The sequence below is a fragment of the Dendropsophus ebraccatus genome, chromosome 3, assembly GCF_027789765.1.
Source record: "Dendropsophus ebraccatus isolate aDenEbr1 chromosome 3, aDenEbr1.pat, whole genome shotgun sequence".
NCBI lineage: Eukaryota > Metazoa > Chordata > Amphibia > Anura > Hylidae > Dendropsophus > Dendropsophus ebraccatus.
In genome coordinates this window covers 87,557,503-87,577,543 of record NC_091456.1, presented here as the reverse complement: position 1 = coordinate 87,577,543, position 20,041 = coordinate 87,557,503, and the positions used below count along the sequence as shown (strand labels likewise).

General features: G+C 41.8%; 1 long non-coding RNA gene across 1 annotated transcript; it reads left to right on the top strand.

Annotated features, from left to right (window-relative positions):
• The first annotated feature begins 4,342 nt into the window (after nt 1-4,342).
• Nucleotides 4,343-16,258, top strand: LOC138785816 (uncharacterized). The gene is made up of 2 exons (XR_011362158.1): nt 4,343-4,515; nt 15,627-16,258. It is a non-coding gene; the product is annotated as an uncharacterized lncRNA (long non-coding RNA).
• The last annotated feature ends 3,783 nt before the right edge of the window (nt 16,259-20,041 follow it).

Here is a 20,041-nt window from a genome sequence, read left to right as displayed (position 1 = left end):
ATATATATATATTATATATATATATATATATATATATATATTACTTTCTGATGTTCCGATGAAAGGCTTGCACCTCCTGCATTTCATGCTATCCTCTGGCTGGGTCCATGCCATCTGTTGGAAATTACAACCCAATTAGCTCACTGGGAAAGAGAGCACAAAACAAATGCATGTTATGTACATAAGTATTGTCAGCGAAATCTCCTCTCAATAGAGGCTTTTCTACAAAGCTCCAGTGGATAAACGCACATTGAACTAATGTGAAGTGAAAAACAGCCATCAACAAAATGTGAAGCCAGTCTTCTAGTGCCAAGTATGTCCTCTATGAGTGCAGTTAATCTAGGATTACTGTTCATTAATACTGGCAGCTTCATAGTGACAAGGAATACCTTGGCCGCAGTAAACAATAACAGACTTTACGATGAATGAGTAATGACTTAACAAGCAGTGTTCAGAAAGCCTTTCTATTCATGGAGAGTAAGACCCCGTATCCCAGAGGATATGTATTATAATTGTTGTTTGAGGTGTTAATCTAACACAGAGGTGGACACAGACTATAGAGGACCCCCGTGCAATAAATATGCTTGCCCCCCCCCCCCCATATTCTTAATGTGCTGCCTCCCCTCCATGTAAGTGATTAAAGTGCATTTACATCAAGTGACTTGCGGGGAGGGGGGGGGGGGTGATTTCTCACAGGTGATGATTTCTATGACTGGAGTGGATTTAGGAGCGTGGACGCTGACAGAGAGCTGATAAATCTGGGCCTATGTGTGGTCTCTATATCACTTGTATCTGGCATTTTTAGCAGTTTTTCTTTTGCGTATGGTGAATATTTAGTTAGAAACATAGAAGATTGTCAGCAGAAAAAGACCACCTGCTCCATCTAGTCTACTTCTGAGTTGTTCAGGACATGGTGGCTGGAGTCTGGCTGCACCCACTGCACACACAGAAGAATCTACTTTATATCTTTGTCCATCCGAACCCGAACTTTCGGCATTTGATTAGCGGTGGCTGCTGAACTTGGATAAAGCCCTAAGGCTATGTGGATATAGTCATTGGCTGTATCCATGTTTTCCAGACAACCTTAGAGCTTTATCCAAGTTCAGCAGCCCCAGCTAATCAAATACCGAACGTTCGGGTTCGGATCAACTCGAACCCGAACCCGGCTCGCTCATCTCTAATCATTACGTTAAATAGTAGATCCTCAAAAATAGATGGAGCTTTTATATGTGAATTAGGTAATTTACACACAAAAAGCACTGGGCATGTTAGACACTTAAAGGGATTATACAGTGCTACAAAAACATGGCCACTTTTGCACCACTCTTGTCTCCAGATTGGGTGGGGTTTAAAATGGAGCTTAATTGCAAACCACACCTGAACTGGAGACAAGAGTGGGGGGAAAGAGGCCATGTTTTTGTAGCTCTGGATAACCCCTTTAAACTTACACCATGAATAAGTAAAAATCACTTAATTGCCGACTATAGTTACTACATATTATTCATATACCGTGTCCGTGACCACCGCACCACTCACCCTTTTTGTTTGATGTATAGATACTGTAAGGTATGCATATGGACCTAGACATGTTGTCACAAATAGGTACTTTTTTAAAGTAGTCCGAGTCGGTCCCTGATAAAATTCAGGAGTCAGAGTTGGAGTCGGAGCTGTGGCTTACCAACTCCACAACCCTGGTTCCTGCTCAAAATAACAATATTAAAATGTGCTGCCTTCATCCCAATCCTACAATTCAAGGAGTAATGTCTTAGGACGGGATTCATTACAATTTTCCTGTATTTCCAATAAAACATCAGCTTTAAATATTTTAATCTTACTAACAATCTTTAATCTTATTAAAGCAATAACAATCTACTGCAGGGGTGGACACAGACTGCATAGGGCACCTGTGCAAAAAAAGGGGCCTGGGTCCCCCATAAGCCAACACGGCACCACACGACTCCCCCATCCAGGAGCATCTATGGCACCCTTTCCGTGTTTTGTGCAAATATTTGAAAGTATTGTGCAAAAATGATCACACAACATGGCTTAGATATATGTCAGATGTTTGTTTAACTCACATGGTAACCTATAATGGTCAGTAGTGCTAGCTGACAGACCATTTTAAAAGAGTAGTTCACCAACAATTAGGAAAGAATGCCGCTTATTGCAGGACATACAGCAGCTCATAACTACTGAAGACTTTTTTAATAGAAGTAAACTAAAAATCTCTGGCACTTTTTGGCACTTTGTTGATTTGAAAGAAATTTTTTGGGTGAACTACCCCTTTAAGACATATATCTGTTATAGATCCCTTAAAGAAGCAAAACCTTTTTGGACTGAGACCATCCAAAGTTAGTGATATGATATACCCACTGTAAATGGTAACTCCTCAGGCTGAATTCTAGAATAAATAGTTGTTTCTATGTTAGAAGGGTGACACCTAGTGGTCAATTGTTATAAAGGGAAAAGCAATGGTTTTATTCAGGCCCTAAATATGAGGAAAAAATGATAACATTATAAAATGACCATGTGGTATTTCCATTGCAGTTTTAGCACTACAAATTCCAGACGCTATATTTTATAAGCCTTGTTAGTGATGTCATGAATAGCAAATTAGTTCTCTACATGAAGATAACAATGAAAGGTCGCCCTGTATTTTTATCAATGTATTTAGCTCCATAATTTTAAAGTGCTACAGAATATGTTGGCACTATGTAAATCATTTTTTTTTCAAATATTATGTATAGACGTGTACAACACATGTACACATGGAAAATACACAAGTAAACACGTATTTGTGATGCAAAGTATTTTCATCCCCCTTCATATACTGTGTGTGAACACCCTGAGGCTACGTTCCCACTACGGGAATTGGCCGGCATATAAATAGATGGCCGCCTTTTTCTATTAAGTGCTAGCCCTTTCCAGTAGTAGGGACATAGCCTAAATGTAGCATCTGGTGGAGATATCATTTTAAAGCTATGTCATCACAATGACAGTTGTTTTTTTTGGGGTAGACATCATTTGGCAACAAAAAGGCGTTATGGCGTTATGAATAACGCCCGTTGTCTGAACATAGCCTAAACCCTGCGTTCAAACCCTCCCAAAAGGAATCCTCTGCATTTGTGCACTTAGACCATGGATTCTATGGGGGAACTATGTACACTTTCTGAGCATATAAATTATTTACTAGCAGTAATTGAAAAAAAAACATTTACCATATAGCTAATTAGAGGGGAGTATAAGTTAAAGGATATACCAATCTGCTAGTATTTTAATTTGTTAAAGACCAAGGCTATGTTCCCACAATGTCTTTTTTTGTCCATTTGGCTCCAAATGACGGCTGTTATTGTACAAATGACGGCTGTCATGATGAAATAATGGCCATCATTTGGACTCAAATGGCCCAAAAAATATGTTGTGAGAACATAGCCCAAAGGTTGGAAAAGCCTGTCTAACAAGAAATTGTGCCACACTTGTCCAAAAGCTACATGTGACAGTGCAGCTCAGCACATTCACTTATAGAGGTGAACTGCAATCCCAGGCACTGTGGCATGAAAGCAGCTATGTTTTCTTATTCATTTACAACCCATTTAAAGCCTACCTATTATCACAAGAAACTTCTGACACGTCATAACAAGGCTGGGGGGGGGGGGCGAGACCCCCACAATCACTAGAGCGAAGGGGAAGAAGTGCTTTGCAGCGTGCCATCTGCTCCTTTACCTCTGCTCTTACTGCTAAAGTAGCAGTGAATGGAATTATAATGGAAACCTATGGAACAGAGGCCCAAGTTGCACCTTGGAATGGAGCAGCAAATCACACATACATGCGGCCACTCCATTTTTATCTTTAGAGCAGAAGCATCTATCTTGTTGATATGACCCTGTAGCACACAAGACGCTAAGAATGAAGGTAAGTTTCTTACATTGATCCTCAGCAGTTGTTTTTGGGATAGTTGTAGGTTAATAATATGCTATTAAATCATTTTGGTCAGGGCTACTGCCCTTAGTGCACTAATTCCCTTCGGCCGGCTCGTCCATCCTAATGAATATTGGGGCTCTGCTCTGCTAATATTCATTAGAAGGGATAGGCTGACCGGCTGAATCAGATGGTAGTCCTGCCCACAGTGCACCAAACCACCTAAATAGCCTATGTATAAAACTACAAATATCCCCAGAACAGCGCTGAGGAACAAGGTGAGAAAATTAGCCTCATCCTCAGCACCCTGTGCTCTGTAGGGACATAGCAGGTTAGATGCTTCTGGATTAATCTTTCCCATTAGTATCCGCTATTACATTGAATACTTCTTTTAATATTATTGCTACTTTTATCTTTGCAGGTAAAATAGAGAAAGTAAAATCTCCATCTTCACCAAAAGCTGAAAGTCCCCCTGTACAAATTGATCCTCAGTTAGAAGATCCCGCTGGATCTCGTCCTAAAAATCTCATGCAAACACTTATGGAAGATTATGAGAGCCATAAAAGTAAGAGACGTGACCGAATGGATGATTCGAGTGTAAGTTTTCCTCATCTGTTATGCTTCTGCCTACCTCTTCTGCATATCTCCATAACACATGCTAATTTTTGCATAAACCTTTTTCCATCTGAGAAAACAGCAGGCCAAATACAGTAATGCAAAGATATCCATTAGTATTTATGTGCTATTTAATGCGCTCTACCCTGTGGGTGGACTGGCAGTTTAAGCATTATGCCCAAGGGTCCATAGCAAGAGGAGGGCAATAGCCCATTGTTCTAAGCACTGCTTAGTGTTTCATTGTAGGAACTGAATAAAAAATTCAAGTGCCAAGTGCTCCTCTTAGGACATCCCACTCTATATCTGTAGCCACTATTATGGAGTTTGCCCCCCCCCCTCTAGTGATAACTGATTCTATCCTTTTGGGAATATTTTTGTAGTGTATATATGGGAATTTTTCCCAGTTATCCAGTAGAGCATTTGTGAGGTCGGATATTAATGTTGGACGAAAGGGCCTGGTTTGCAATCTATGTTCTAGTTCTATGGGAAGGTGCTGGATAGGGTTGGGGTCAGGACTCTGTATGGGCAGTAAAGTTGTTCCACACTAAACAATCCAACAATCCAACAATCCAACAATCCTTAATTTTGCTCTAGGGCATAGTCATGCTGGAACAGTCCAGTGATGGTGTGCTTCCAGGGCCGTTTCTAGGTAATTTGAACTACAGGGCGAATCTTGCTAAAAGCTAAAAACCCTTTTCAACTTGGGGCAAAAAAAAGTCATTCACTGACTCACAGGTGACGTCTTCTTCTGAGGTGTCACTTTCCTTTTCCTCTCCATCTGGCCCAGACCACCATGATGATTTCTTGCAGCTACAATTCGTTTCTTCTGAACCTGCCAGACAAACATTTTGGCTCCGCACTTTTACAACTTCTACTTTTTTGTGTCATGTGCAGTAAAGTCAGTAGCTATGTGGGTTGTCCCCTGTATGTGTAGCATCCTCTGCTACCTGCTTTTCCTCCATATAGTAGTAATGTCCCCTGCTGTGCCTCCATATAGTAATAATCCCCCCTGTGCTGTCCCCACAGTAATAATCCCCCCTGTGCTCTGTCCCCACAGTAATAATCCCCCTGTGCTCTGTCCTTATAGTAATAATCCCCCCGTGCTCTGTCCCCACAGTAATAATCCCCCCTGTGCTTGCCCCCCCTGTGCTTCCCCCCCAGTAATAACCCCCCCTGTGCTCTGTCCCAACAGTAATAATCCCCCTGTGCTCTGTCCCCACAGTAATAATCCCCCCTGTGCTTGCCCCCCTAGTAATAATCCCCCCTGTGCTCTGTCCCCACAGTAATAATCCCCCCTGTGCTCTGTCCCTACAGTAATAATCCCCCCTGTGCCCCCCCCAGTAATAATTCCCCCTGTGCTCTGTCCCCACAGTAATAATCCCCCTGTGCCCACCCCCCTCAGTAATAATCCCCCCGGTGCTCTGTCCCCACAGTAATAATCCCCCCTGAGCTCTGTCCCCCCCAGTAATAATCCCCTTGTGCCCCCCCCCAGTAATAATCCCCCTGTGCTCTGTCCCCACAGTAATAATCCCCCCTGTGCTCTGTCCCCACAGTAATAATCCCCCCTGTGCTCTGTCCCCACAGTAATAATCCCCCCTGTGCCCCCCCAGTAATAATCCCCCTGTGCTCTGTCTCCACAGTAATAATCCCCCCTGTGCTCTGTCCCCACAGTAATAATCCCCCCTGTGCTCTGTCCCCACAGTAATAATCCCCCTGTGCCCACCCCCCCTCAGTAATAATCCCCTGGGCTCTGTCCCCACAGTAATAATCCCCCCTGAGCTCTGTCCCCCCCCCAGTAATAATCCCCCTGTGCCCCCCCCAGTAAGAATCCCCCTGTGCTCTGTCCCCACAGTAATAATCCCCCCTGTGCTCTGTCCCCACAGTAATAATCCCCCTGTGCCCCCCAGTAATAATCCCCCTGTGCTTTGTCCCCACAGTAATAATCCCCCCTGAGCTCTGTCCCCCCCCCAGTAATAATCCCCCTGTGCCCCCCCAGTAAGAATCCCCCTGTGCTCTGTCCCCACAGTAATAATCCCCCCTGTGCTCTGTCCCCACAGTAATAATCCCCCTGTGCCCCCCAGTAATAATCCCCCTTTGCTTTGTCCCCACAGTAATAATCCCCCCTGTGCTCTGTCCCCACAGTAATAATCCCCCCTGTGCTCTGTCCCCACAGTAATAATCCCCCCTGTGCCCCTCCCAGTAATAAGCCCCCCCTGCTCTGCTCCCCATAGTAAAAATCACCCCCATGCTGTCCTCACATTAATAACCCCCCCCCCCGTGGTCTGCCCCATAGTAATAATGGTAATAATCTCCCCCTGTGCTCTAAACCCCCCCCCCCCCAATTACCAAACACACACAAACACAAAAAAAAAAAACAACCTTATACTCACCTTCATACATAGATTGGGTCCCTGTCTCCTCTTCTCCTCCAGCCTGCGAGGAGCAAGCAGGCCACTGCCGCTGCCGCCCCCGCACACATCCTCTTCCTCCAGGCGCAGTGATATCACGTCACTGCGCCTGCTTGAGGAAGAAGATGTGTGAGGGGGCAGCAGTCGCTGATCAGGTGATGAGTCCCCGGCTCGGCTGAGAAGAGCGCGGTCCGAGGGGGCGGAGCTTCGGTTCGAGGGGGCGGAGCTTCGGTCCGGCGGACATTCCGGGCAGCTGATTGCAAGGGGAGGTCAGACCAGGTGATGGGGCGGGTGGGTTGACGGCCAGCGGTGCGTGCTGATAAGTGACGTCCTGTGGGTGCCACCAGCGCCCCGTGCGGTCGCCCGGCCCGCCCGCCCACCCCTAGAAACGGCCATGGAGTGCTTCACACCTTTCCTCCACACCTGGCATTGTGCAGGGTAATTTAAGGCTTACAGCTGCTTAGCCATGAAACCCATGTCACAATGCTCCCAGTGCACAGTTTATGATTCAAGGTTTGGAGCTTTACAGGTATGGGGTCCAAAGCGTGTTGGCAGTGTAATTTTATGTCATCTGCACCTTAAGGCTGAGTTGCTTTTTAATAATACCACTCCCAGTTCATCCAGAAAAAAATTCCCAAGTTGACCTGTTGCAGCAGTGACATTCTATTACAGTACCATGCCGGAGTTCACTGAGCTCTTTAGATTTACCCATTTTTTCGCAAATGTTTGTAAAGGAATAATGCATGGGTAGGTGCCTAATTTTATACACCTGTGGGACTGGGACTGACCGAAACCTGAATTCAAAGATTAAAGGGGTTGTCCAGCTAAAATCTTTTTCTTTCAAATCAAGTGGTGTCAGAAAGTTATATAGATTTGTAATTTAATTCTTTTAGAAAATCTCAAGTCTTCCCATACTTATCAGACGTAGGTCCTGCAGGAAATGGTGTTTTATTTTGAGTCTGACACAGTGCTCTCTGCTGACATCTCTGGCCAAGACAGGAACTCTATAGAGGAGAGGCTTTCTATGGGAATCCCCATAAAAAAACCCTCTCCTGTTCTGGACAGTTCCTGTCTGGGACAGAGATGTCAGCAGAGAGCACTGTCAGGCTCAAAATAAAACACAACTTCCTGCAAGACAGCAGCTGATAAGTATGGGAAGACTTGAGATTTTTTAATAGAAGTAAATTACAAATCTATATAACTTTCTGACACCAGTTGATTTAAAAGAAAAAGATTTTCACTTGACAACCCCTTTAAGAAGTGAGGCCCAATACCTTTGACGTTTAGTGTAAATAGGGGTTTTTCGTTATTTATTCACAGACTTGCTTTTACATAGATTCATAGAGCTTGTGCTTTGTTGGCTAACTTTTCATTGACATCATTCCTAAGTATTGTCCGTGCTAACAATGCATTCAGGCAGATCTATTTTAACCCCTTTTTTACTAATTGCTGGACCTCATCTTCATATATCACACCTTTTTTAAGGACAGTTGTAGCTGATGACCATCATCACTAACATCATATGTACATTCATACACAATAATACAGAGAAAAAAAAACATAGAAGAGAGCTATGTGCACATTTGAGTGTCAAGATGAAAAATTTCCAAGTGTTGTATATTGTTTTATTGTTGTATATTGCTTCACAAACTATGTTTATGTCTTTACCTTTGTAGATTTTTTCTTTTACTTTTGTTGTCAATCTGTATTTTATGTGATAAGACTTTTCTCATTACGCCAGCCATGGTTGAAATTGTAGAGGTGATTGTATTCTTTTGGAAATATTTTGAGAAACCAGTTCTTTAATTGTGAACAATGGTCCTTTAAAAGGTCAGGTTTATGTTCTTAGAATAGAATAGTAATAGTAAGTTGCTAGAGCGGTTACACAACACAATGGAGAGGGATATTATTATACAGCTTTCTGTACTAACCAATTGTCTTACATCTGAAATACCATCCATGTGCTGCTTTTACTGTATCTCTTGTCTGTCAGAGTCTAGTGTACTAATTCTCTTCTTTTCCTTCTCTCTCACCAGTACACCTGTAAATTACTGTCTTACAGAGTTACTACTGAGGTACCTGTGACCTGACTGTATTCCCACAGTTGCATGCATATTCTTCTGTGCATGATCCCTTGTCATTATTTTTGTGATGTCTGTGTCATTTGTGTCATTTTTTAAAGTCTGTAAAAGCTGTTCCAGCAGGTTTAATATATATATATATATATATATATATATATATATATATATATATATATATATTAGAATTGAGCAAACTGCGAGCACACTGGGGTTTCTCTGAACCTGAGCTTGTGGCATTTGATTAGTGGTGGCTGCTGAAGTTGGATGCAGCCCTAGGGAGGCTGGGAAAACATACACACAGTGGGCTGCATCTATGTTTTCCTGGTCTCCTTAGGGCTGCATCCAACTTCAGCAGCCACTTAAGTGTGCTCAAAGTTTGCTCAATTCTAATATATATAACTTACTGGGTGAAACTTGTAGTCAGGTGAGCATAATGTTTTTTTTTTTTTAATAGAAGTGAATAGTATTTTTTTTTTATCAATTAAGAAAATGAAAAGTGATTAAACAGAACACACATTTAAATTAGATCAATATTTTATGTGACCATCCCAATTCCCTCTGACCAGCAAACATTTTAAGGAACTAGCCACATTTCTTCTGTGGATGTAGGCTTGCTCATGTCCTTCGGTCTCTTTAAAGGGGTGCTCCAGCATGGGGGCACTTTTTTTGGGGGGGACCGGGGAGGAGGGGGCTGAAATAAAAGACGTCCACTCACCTCCCCGGTTCAAGCGGCGGGTCACTCATCGCGGCGCTCCGGTACCCGGTTCCCGGCCGCTTCCTGATGTCTGATGCCGCCCGAGATGCTACGTCTCAGGGCCACTCAGCCACTCAGTGAAGGAGGCGGGATCCGAGCGGACTTCAAACGGATCCCACCTCCTTCACTGAGTGGCTGAGCGGCCCTGAGATGTAGCATCTCGGGCGGCGTCAGACACCAGGAAGCGGCCGGGAACCGGGCACCGGAGCGCCATGATGAGTGACCCGCTGCTGGAACCGGGGAGGTGAGTGGACGTCTTTTATTTCAGCCACCTCCTCCCCAATCCCCCCCAAAAAGTGCCCCCATACTGGATAACCCCTTTAAGTAATCCCAGACAGGTGTAGTTTTAGTGACATTGGCTGTATTGTAAGGGTACAAACCCACTTGACGTATTTGCTGCGTGAATCAGTCTTAAAAATAAGCAGGCAAAACGCAGGTTGGCTTTATACAATTGTTCTGTGTTAAAATACGCAATTGCGTATTTTTGAAGCATGAAGCTACATGCGTTTTTCGCACAGGTTGTTAACAACTGATGCTTTGCTAACAACAAGCTTCACGCTTCAAAAATACACAATTGCGTATTTTAACGCAGAACAATTGTATAAAGCCAACCTGCGTTTTGCCTGCTTATTTTTAAGACTGATTCACGCAGCAAATACGTCAAGTGGGTTTGTACCCTAAGGGTCATTGTCCTGCTGCAGAATGAATTTGGAGTTAATCAGACAGATAAATATCTGCCTGTATTTCTCGGTAGTAAGGACACCATTAATTCTTACTAAATCCCCAACTCCATTTGCTGAACTTTGCAACAAACCTCCACCGTGCTTCACTCTTGGCTGCAGACACTCATCATTGTACTTCTCTCCACTCTTTCAGCAAACAAACTGCCTATAGTTACAGGCAAACATTTCAAATTTTAGGTCATCAGCCCAGAGAGTTTTAGTGTATAGTTGAGTTTACATGTCAAAAGTATGGCTTCCATGAAAGCCACTTCTGGACAAACTTCTCCAAACATTAAACACCTATAAACCCATCCGGTGTGAATGTAAAATAAATATTGAAAATTCACTGATATATACAAAAGACTTTATTGAAAATCATTGCAACAATAAAAAGGAAAAGGGAAAAAAAAGGAAAATAAAAACAAAGACCTGGGAGGTGGGAGACCATACAGGAGGACAGGTATATGTTACAATTAAAGTGCAAGTGCAGATATTAGGTACAGATAACATAGCTCATTACAGCTAGGTTGTAAACAGTAATATAAAGTGCAAGTACTAAAATATATACCAAACCACAGGCTGCATAGCTAAATCTAACCAAAATGTTAGCAAGTGCAAATAAACAAAGTTACCCAGGAATACAATTCCCAAAGCCTCAGGCCTCACATCCCACACGAGGAGTGTGAGGTGGGAGGCCTGAGGCTTTGGGAATTTTCAATATTTCTTTTACATTCACACCGGATGGGTTTATAGGTGTTTAGTTCTATGAGTAGGGACCATTCGGGGACCCCCCCCCCCTTTTTTTTCTTTTGGGGTATAGTTTGTTTACTGTAGAATTCAGAATTTATAGGTGTATTCTCCAAACATTAGACTGGTGCAGCTGGAACCTATGGTATGGGGGGAAGTACCTCGGTCCCATTGGTATGTGTATTTTTTATTCTTTGGGGAAAAAAATCAATTGATTCTCCTGATCACTAATAATGCGTGCCAAAACTGTTTAAATGCAGTGATTGCTATGGATTACAGCATTTAGACAGTTAAATGATGGGCCTTTGAGTGATTTCTAATGTTGGCCATTACAGGCAGGTGTCATCTTCATAGAGCAGCTGGCAAATGCTGGGCATGGTGTGGGTTTGACTCCCAACTCTGTGTTATATGGATTGTGTTTCGTCCTACCTATGAAAGTGACGATCATTATCACCTGTTTGGTATAGTTGGATAATCATGCACTTGACTATAATCCTACATAATCCCGGGCTTTGTGCCAGGGTACCTAGAAGAACTGATGCTGTTCTGAAGGCAAAGGTTGGTCTGTTTATTCACTGATTATGCATTTTGTTAATTGATAAAAATAAGCTATTAACATTTCTATTTTTTTAAGCATTTTTACTTTGCAGCATTCTTTCCACACCCGCATAAAACTTTTGAACAGTAAAATACATACACAGTGACATGCAAAAGTTTGGGCACCCCTGGTAAAAATGACTGTTATGTACTGTGAAGAGTTAAACTGTGCACCCCTCAAAAAGATCATACCCGTTTAGCTGGTAATAAAACAAGCTCAGTCCTGTGATCCAAATCCCTGCTGGTGCCGTTTTTTTCTTTAAAAAACAAAACAAAAACATTTTTAATTCTGGACAGTGGGGTCACTGTAGGCTGGCCTAATGCTGCAGTGCCCTAGGCCTGAAATGCATTTCTTTGCTGCTTCCCTGCCTCTCTTCTCTTCAGCACTGCCTCTGTGCTGGGTTATGGCCTGGTCACACTGCTAGTCCTGTGCATGTGCTATTATGAGGTTAATTGGTGCAGGTGCAATGAAACAGGAGATTAGAGTGATGAGGGGCGTATTTGAAGAGAAGAAAGGTGGGGAACAGTTGCAGAGAGGTGTTGCACGCTTAGGCACTGCAGTTCTACGTCCTGCCTCTTTGACCATGGGTCCAGGATTAAAAATAGTTTTTTAAGAAAATAACAGTACTAGCAGGGATTTAGACCCACAGGACCGAGCTTGTTTTATTACAGCTAAGTAAAGGCACCAGTGGTTGGGAGGGTGGCGGCGCAGATTCGCGTTAAAGATGAAACAGTCTCCAAATGGCATAACATTAAAGATGAAACACGCTTTTCTACATTTTAAGAAATATCAGTGTATTATTTTGGTTTTGCACACTTTTAGAGTAAGAAAGGAAAGGAAAAATCCAAGTAGATCCAAGGTCTTAGACCTTAAGGGTATAAACCCACACACCATATACGCAGCAGATACGCAGAAGATTTGTTGGTACAGATTTGATGCTGTGTTCAGTTATTTAGATCTAATCTGCTGCGAGTTTGCTGCGAGTTTGCTGCGTATCGCAGCAGTAAATACGCTGCATATACGGTGTGTGGGTTTATACCCTAAATGTGTTCTCTTGCGCTGATAAAAAAAAACAGGTCCCTAAAGCTCCAGTTGGTCTTCATTTTTTTCTTAGCTTCCTGGTTTGGGCTTTCCCATGATGCACTTTGTCTCTTGCAATGTCTAACTGACTCTGTAAAACTGTTTGATGGCTTACAGATTGCTTATCCAATCAGAGCTGAGCAACCTGTGTCATCTGACAAAGAGAGGCTGGCTTAGTAGGGCTTAGACCCGCCTCCCTCTTGATGATGTCATTGTCACAAAATGGCTGCCACAGAAAAGCCTGGGGTCAACAGTCATTAGGTAAGAATGAGTTTACTTCACTTCCTGGTGGGGGATTAAGGGGAGGGAAAGATAGGGAATGGGGGCAGATAGGTGATTGAAGCATATTATAAAAGTATATAACTTTGTAATGTGTTTCAATTACTGGGAAGAACCTTTTCGCTGGAGTATCCCTGGAGAAGTGCAGCGATTTAGGAAATTTGTCAGCTGGCAGGGGCAGGGGTAACATAATAAACAATCACTGCTAAGCACTGTTCTCTGCTGTGTGCACAGCTCACAATTTAATTTTGCAAGTTTGTTAAACAACATCTAAAGAAGCCTGATACATCATGGAAGCAAGTTCTGTGGACCGATGAGCGTAAAAACTCTAGACACAAAGGGGGAGATTTATCAAAGGGTGTAAAATATAGACTGTTGTAAACTGCCTACAGCAACCAATCACAGCTCAGCTTGCAGCTCTGGTAAAATGAAAGCTGAGCTGTGATTGGTTGCTGTGGGAAGTTAACACCAGTCTATATTTTACACCCTTTGATACATCTCCCCCAATGAGCAAAGATATGTTTGGAGAAAAAAAAGGTCACAGAATTTCATGAAATGATCGCCACTCCAACCACTAAGCATGGGGTGGCCATTTACCATGGCCATCACAGTTTCCTTCTCTGAACATCATAAAAAATCTGTGGACAAACTTAATAAGTGCATTGCTTGCTAAATGGCCCAAGAATCTCACAGAACTGGAAGAATGAAAATCCCTCAAACAAGAATTGAAACCCTCTTGGCTACAAAAAAAGTGTTTACAAGCTGTGATACTTTCTAAAGGGGGTGCTACTAGGTACTAGCCATGCAGGATGCCCAAGGTTTTGCTTCTGGCCTCTCTTTGTTTGTTTTGTTTCTTGAAAATGTAAAAGCTGCAAATAAAAAAAAATGGTGGGGGTGCAAACTTTTGCATACCACTGTATTACACACACACACACACACACACACACACACACACACACTTACATAAATATATATATATATATATATATATATATATATATATATATATATACACATACACATTGGTATACATATTGGTGCAGGCTAGGTTAAGCTGTCTAGTGGACCTATACCGCAAGGGTACCTAATGTTGTGGTGTGACACAGCTAAGATATGTGAAGCCTCTTTACATTTCCAGGGCTTTATATTCTTGTCTGTATTGTTTATAATTCTATTGTGAATCCTTAGTTCAATAGATACAGTCATAGGCTGCTTGATATGTGCAAAGTAATTTCTTTGTCAAACTGAATTATCAGTAGCATTAAATTGGCCATATGTTGGATGAACAACTATTTCTCCCATCTCTCCCTTCACCTGGTTTGGCAGAACTTGCATGCTATTATAAAAGTAGGATGGGGATAAGCTGTTCATTATTTCCCCCAACATCTGCCTAGTCTGGAGGCCCCCATACATAGTCTGCTAATCCTATCTTTTTCTGGTGTATATGGCCAGTATTAGAAATGTAAATATAGTTCCTGGTGTGTCCCATTCCAAGTTAGATATCAAGAGCTGCAAGATAATGGAAGCTATTGAACCTAATGTAATGTTTGCATATAAAACATACATTTTTGGGTTAAATGTTTAATTCCCATATAGGAGGTGATAAAGTATCCTTATGTCACTTGGGATACACAGCTGGGTTCTCAGTGTCTTTCATGAGTTTAATCCATTAAAACAAAACATTTACATGTTCTCCGTTGATAAGTGTGTATGTACAATGGCCTGTAAACAGCACACTGCCAGCTAAGGTGCATGAATTGAGTTATTAGGATTAGACGTCTTCATGTACTTTATGTGGAGTTTGTCATGTGGGGAGAATGTTTGGAAAATTCCTTCCAGATTATAGTTGGCACTGTCAGAGTGAATACCATGTGGTTTGGGCATCTGGATGATCTTCTAATGTAAAGAGCCTTATACTAACCACAGGTTACAGGTACATTTACAGGAACATCAAGCCATTATAGCAATGTTAAAGCCTTGTTTGTGATAATACTATAACTGGTCTCTATTGTGGTTCTGCATATATTTTGTTCAGATCTTACTAATACAGAAATGTTGATTGGGGCTTTAGTCAATGTCAAGTACCATTGTGAGCAGTACATATCTATGAAAACGAAAAGGATGATGTCAGCTCACCGTCTGTATATTGTCCAAGTGCAGTTCTGGTTCCCAGACAGGAGCAAGGAAACAGAACAAACTCAGGCTGTCGGCCGGTATTCAGATACAGTCAAATGGAAAAGGTCCACAGCTCCAATAGCGTGAAGATTATTGTAGCATTCTTAAAACATCAATACAGGTAAAATCCACTTCAAGTTTCAATGCTATTGGAGCTGTGGACTTATCCATTTGACGGTAGATAACTATCCCTGATGAAGTGTGCTGTATACAGAACCAGTAATGAACTATAACATTTTCTTATTCCAGGTCCTTGAAGCAGTCAGAGTAGGTCGCAGGAAGAGTGCACTGGCACTACGTTGGGAAGCAGGGATATATGCCAACCGTGAAGAGGATGAATAAGAACTTTTTCATGGAAAATAAAGAAACCAAAAACGAATCATTTAACCACATATTTATTGAAACTTAAGCAGCCTCTGAAATCCATATAGAGATAATGAAGACCGCATTTATGAGAAAGACTAAAAGAAAAAAGGCTTGAACTGATGGGCACTGGTAGTAATGTAAGGTTTGGACTCTCAGAATATGGATCACTGGCAGTAGGAAAGTAAGCTGACCCCTCGCATTTCGGTTCAGCAAGGCTTATGCGCCAAGCCAAACATACCATGCAATTGCTTCCTTTATAAATGCAGCTTCGAATTGCTTTTTGAAATTATATATCCTAATCTTACCACAGCATGTTGGGAACACTACTACTACCCCCATAAAGGATCGCCTCTCTTGTGGGTCTACTCTGCAAATTCTAATACATACAGGGTACAACAAACAATTACCACTCATTCACCATTTATCGTTGGTGTTCTGGAGGACATGGTCATGGAAAGTCACTTGGCTACAAAGAACAAAAATAATCTTGAATTAATATATATATATATATATATTTCTGCAGAAATGCTACAATATCAAATTAATTCATAAAAACAGCTTTGTTTTGTTATATAATGGCAAGATATCCTATAGATTTAAAGCACAATCACAAACTGTGTGCATGTTCACATTTGTGGCTCTCAGGGAGGAAAGGGTTATTTTTCCTTTGTTAAAATAAGTACAGCTTTAAGCAAAGACACAGATGTGTGCACACACATACATACATACATACATACACACACACACGTTTACACCAGTGTTACTGCCCCAACACATGCAAGTAAAGTTGCACCAGTTAGAGACCCAAAGTAAAGACTGCCCTACTTTAGAGAAGCTTTTTATTGAACCACGGCAACAAATGGTTAATTTAAGTAGCCCATTTTATTGAGTATTCTTCCAAACACTTTGTAAAGAATTGCCACTGAGGCCAATGATATTAAGGGTGTGATTTGTAATAATTTTTTCTTGAAATACCACAGACTGGTTACTACAGTTGATCGAACAGCGGGAATTTCAGGTTCCTTCGAGCTTGAACCTTCTCGAACCTTCGTCATTTGATTCTTGATGCCTTCCCGTTCCATGGGGAAGGTGGAGACAGAGTACTGCATGGAAAACAGGGATACAGCCCAGGTTATAGCTGTATCCCTGTTTTCCAGGCAGTACTCGGGCTGTCTCCACCTTCCCCACGGAACAGGAAGGCATCAAGAATCAAATGACGAAGGTTCGAGAAGGTTCGAGTTCGAACGAACCTGAAAATTTCCGCTGTTCAATCATCTCTTTGCAGTGGTTACAGGCACATTTCATGAGCTACAATATTAATTTCATGTATCTGTGAATAAAACCAAACAAACAGCTACTTGAGGATGAGTTTTTCTGACTTTAGTGCAGTAGTATAATTTAGAGTTAATGCATACCCTTCGTAGCGGTGGTTGCTATCTATCTTCCTTGCTTAGTTCATTTCATACCTATGAAATCATTACTGCCCTTTATTAAAAGATCACAATTGGGAAGTTTTATTAAGGGTACAAACACACACACCGTATACGCAGCAGATAGGCAGCATATACGCAGCAGATCTGCAGCAGATTTGGTGGTGCAGAATTCATGCTGTGTTCAGTTATTTAGATCTAATCTGCTGCGTATTTGCTGCGTATTTGTTGCGTATTTGCTGCATATCGCAGCAGTAAATAGGCTGCGTATACGGTGTGTGTGTGTGTTTGTACCCTGAGGGTATAAACCCACACACCGTATACACAGCGTATTTACTGCTGCGATGCGTAGCAAATACGCAACAAACACGCAGCAAATACGCAGCAGATTAGATCTAAATAACTGGACACAGCATCAAATCTGCACCACCAAATCTGCTTCAAATCTGCTCCGTTTTTGCTGCGTATCTGCTGTGTATACGGTGTGTGGGTTTGTACCCTTAAACAAGTTTTTTACACACAAGTCAGTATGTGTTGCTGTAGCTGACCCTCTAGTGCCACCTATTGGAGATATAAAGCAATGCTTGAGCCTTAAAAGCGACTTAAAACATGAATGGGAGTATAAGCTAATCTATTATCTCCTCCAAAAGAGGACCTATCTGGAAACTCTTATTTCGGGGTTTTCCCCCTTTATCAGTACAGAGCAGGGTGTTAGCTTATTTATAATGAGACAGGTCGCTCTAGAAAGCCAGCTGTTTTCCTTCTGGAGAAAAGCTACTTTGCATCCTTTTTTTCATGAATCATTGCCTTACTTGTAAGACTCAGTAGTCTCCCTAAGGAGACACATCATCCCCAAATAAATTCAAGCAAGTCATTATTAGTGTTAAGAAATTATATATGTTTTTTAAGATTCCCACTTCTGATAGGCAATATGATCCTTCTTTTTTACTTCTGCTGTATAAAATCATTCGGGACCCATCTCTGGGCTGTCAAAATAATTTTGAATTCCCTCTTCAAATATCAAATATCAATATCAAATATTAAGAAAACTGACATCTTAGAAATAAGGAAACCCAAGCAAAGTTCATAAAGAGCCCCCATTATGGCGGCAGGTGTTGCTATGCAGGACAGATAGAAAAGGTGTTTTGAGGATTGTTTCGCACTTTACTCCATTTCTTACCTTTTAACACTAATTTCACAAAAATTCAGTTATAATTATAAATTATACCATTTCTCTGGAGTGGTGAGTGCGTACTGTACGTTCCTGACACCCAGTAACAAGACAAATGAGTCCAGTCCAAGCTGGGTTCTGTCACTGAAATTGCCCTGTAGCATGGTTCACCTCTAGGCCGGGTTCACACTACGTATGACACCGGCCCTTCTGTGACCCGGCTGTGTCACAGATTGGCCGGTGTCAGTGAAGTTTATCCTGGCATTATGGCATTACCGGCCGGATAAACTTCAGTTCTATTGAATTAGGATGCAGACGCATCTGTGTGCACCTGCATCCTAATTCACCGTTGCTGCACTCTCCATTGTGTGTCCAGTCAGGTTTGAGCGGCCGCTAATCAATGAATAGTGGCCACACAAAACTGAAATGTCAGTTTTTAGTGTGTCCGCTAGGGATCCTGGCCGGAGCGTATACTTTGTGTATAGACTCCGACCGGGATTCCCTCTGACTGCAGTACAATGTAAGTTACTTATGTTGTGTGAACATAGCCCTATGGTATGCGCAATGTACATCCTTGTATGAAAAGCACCCAGTGCATGACTTGTGGTTCATGCAGTTTCCAAGCAAATACAATTCCTGTGCATAATTTTTGTATTAACAATCTTGATATCCTTATTCATGCAGTGTTATTTGGGATGGATACAGTATTAAATAGACATAATGAACAATTGGGGCTTGAATAAGCTTAAATATTAGGTGCTATCTGGTGAAATATGTCCACTAGTTAAAACATTAGACTATGGGCTGTCTGATATTATAGCTCATTCCCATTAAAGCCAATGGAAAAACAAAAGGGTAAACCATTTTTCAAATTCCAGGCATCCCTTTTAGGTCTAGATGGCTGCAAACCAGATACACCTTATTTTGCTCATAGAAATCTTCATCATCATCATGACATGGTGCAAGCTATATGAATGTATTGTTAGTGACAGTGGGCCTATGCATGTGGCAGGTCTGGTTGACAGGCAGTTGCACATTATATTAGCACTATCTAATGGCTGTTGGATAGCTAGTGGATGGGAATGTTGGGGATGGTTGACATTTTTGTGCAAGCTTCCCTGACTTAATCCTGTCTTTTTTAGGCTTGGTCCACACCACAATTTTGCATCCTTTTGAAACATCCTCTTTTTTCCCCCCAAATCTTGTATTATCGTCCTGTTACTATATAGCTACATTGTACAAAAATTAGGTAAGGATACAGTTTAACAGGTCTGAAGAGATGTCGATGTTCAGAAAGTTGTACAAAATTATGCAAATTTTTACCAATCTGTGTCACACTTGCCAAGCAGGTGGGAAGGGGTACAGCATTGCACAAGGGGTGTAATATGCTCCCCACATGCAGGATTTATCATTATTTACACCTGCGCCCATACTTAAATTCTAGCCAAAACCTGGCATGGACACAGGAGCACCTGAGCAGAGAGCAGACAAGGGGGGTGGGGGTAGCTGTGCAATGTGTTATGTTTTCAGAATAGAGAGGTAGATGAAAGGCTACAATTCCCCCTATAGTCTCCCTGATGACAAATTTAAAAGTCCCATTGAAAATCTATAGATTTGTTAATGGGAAAAAAAAACAGATCTTTAAGCAGATAGTCATACGTAATGTGAGGATTACCAAAAAGACATTTCATAAGAGT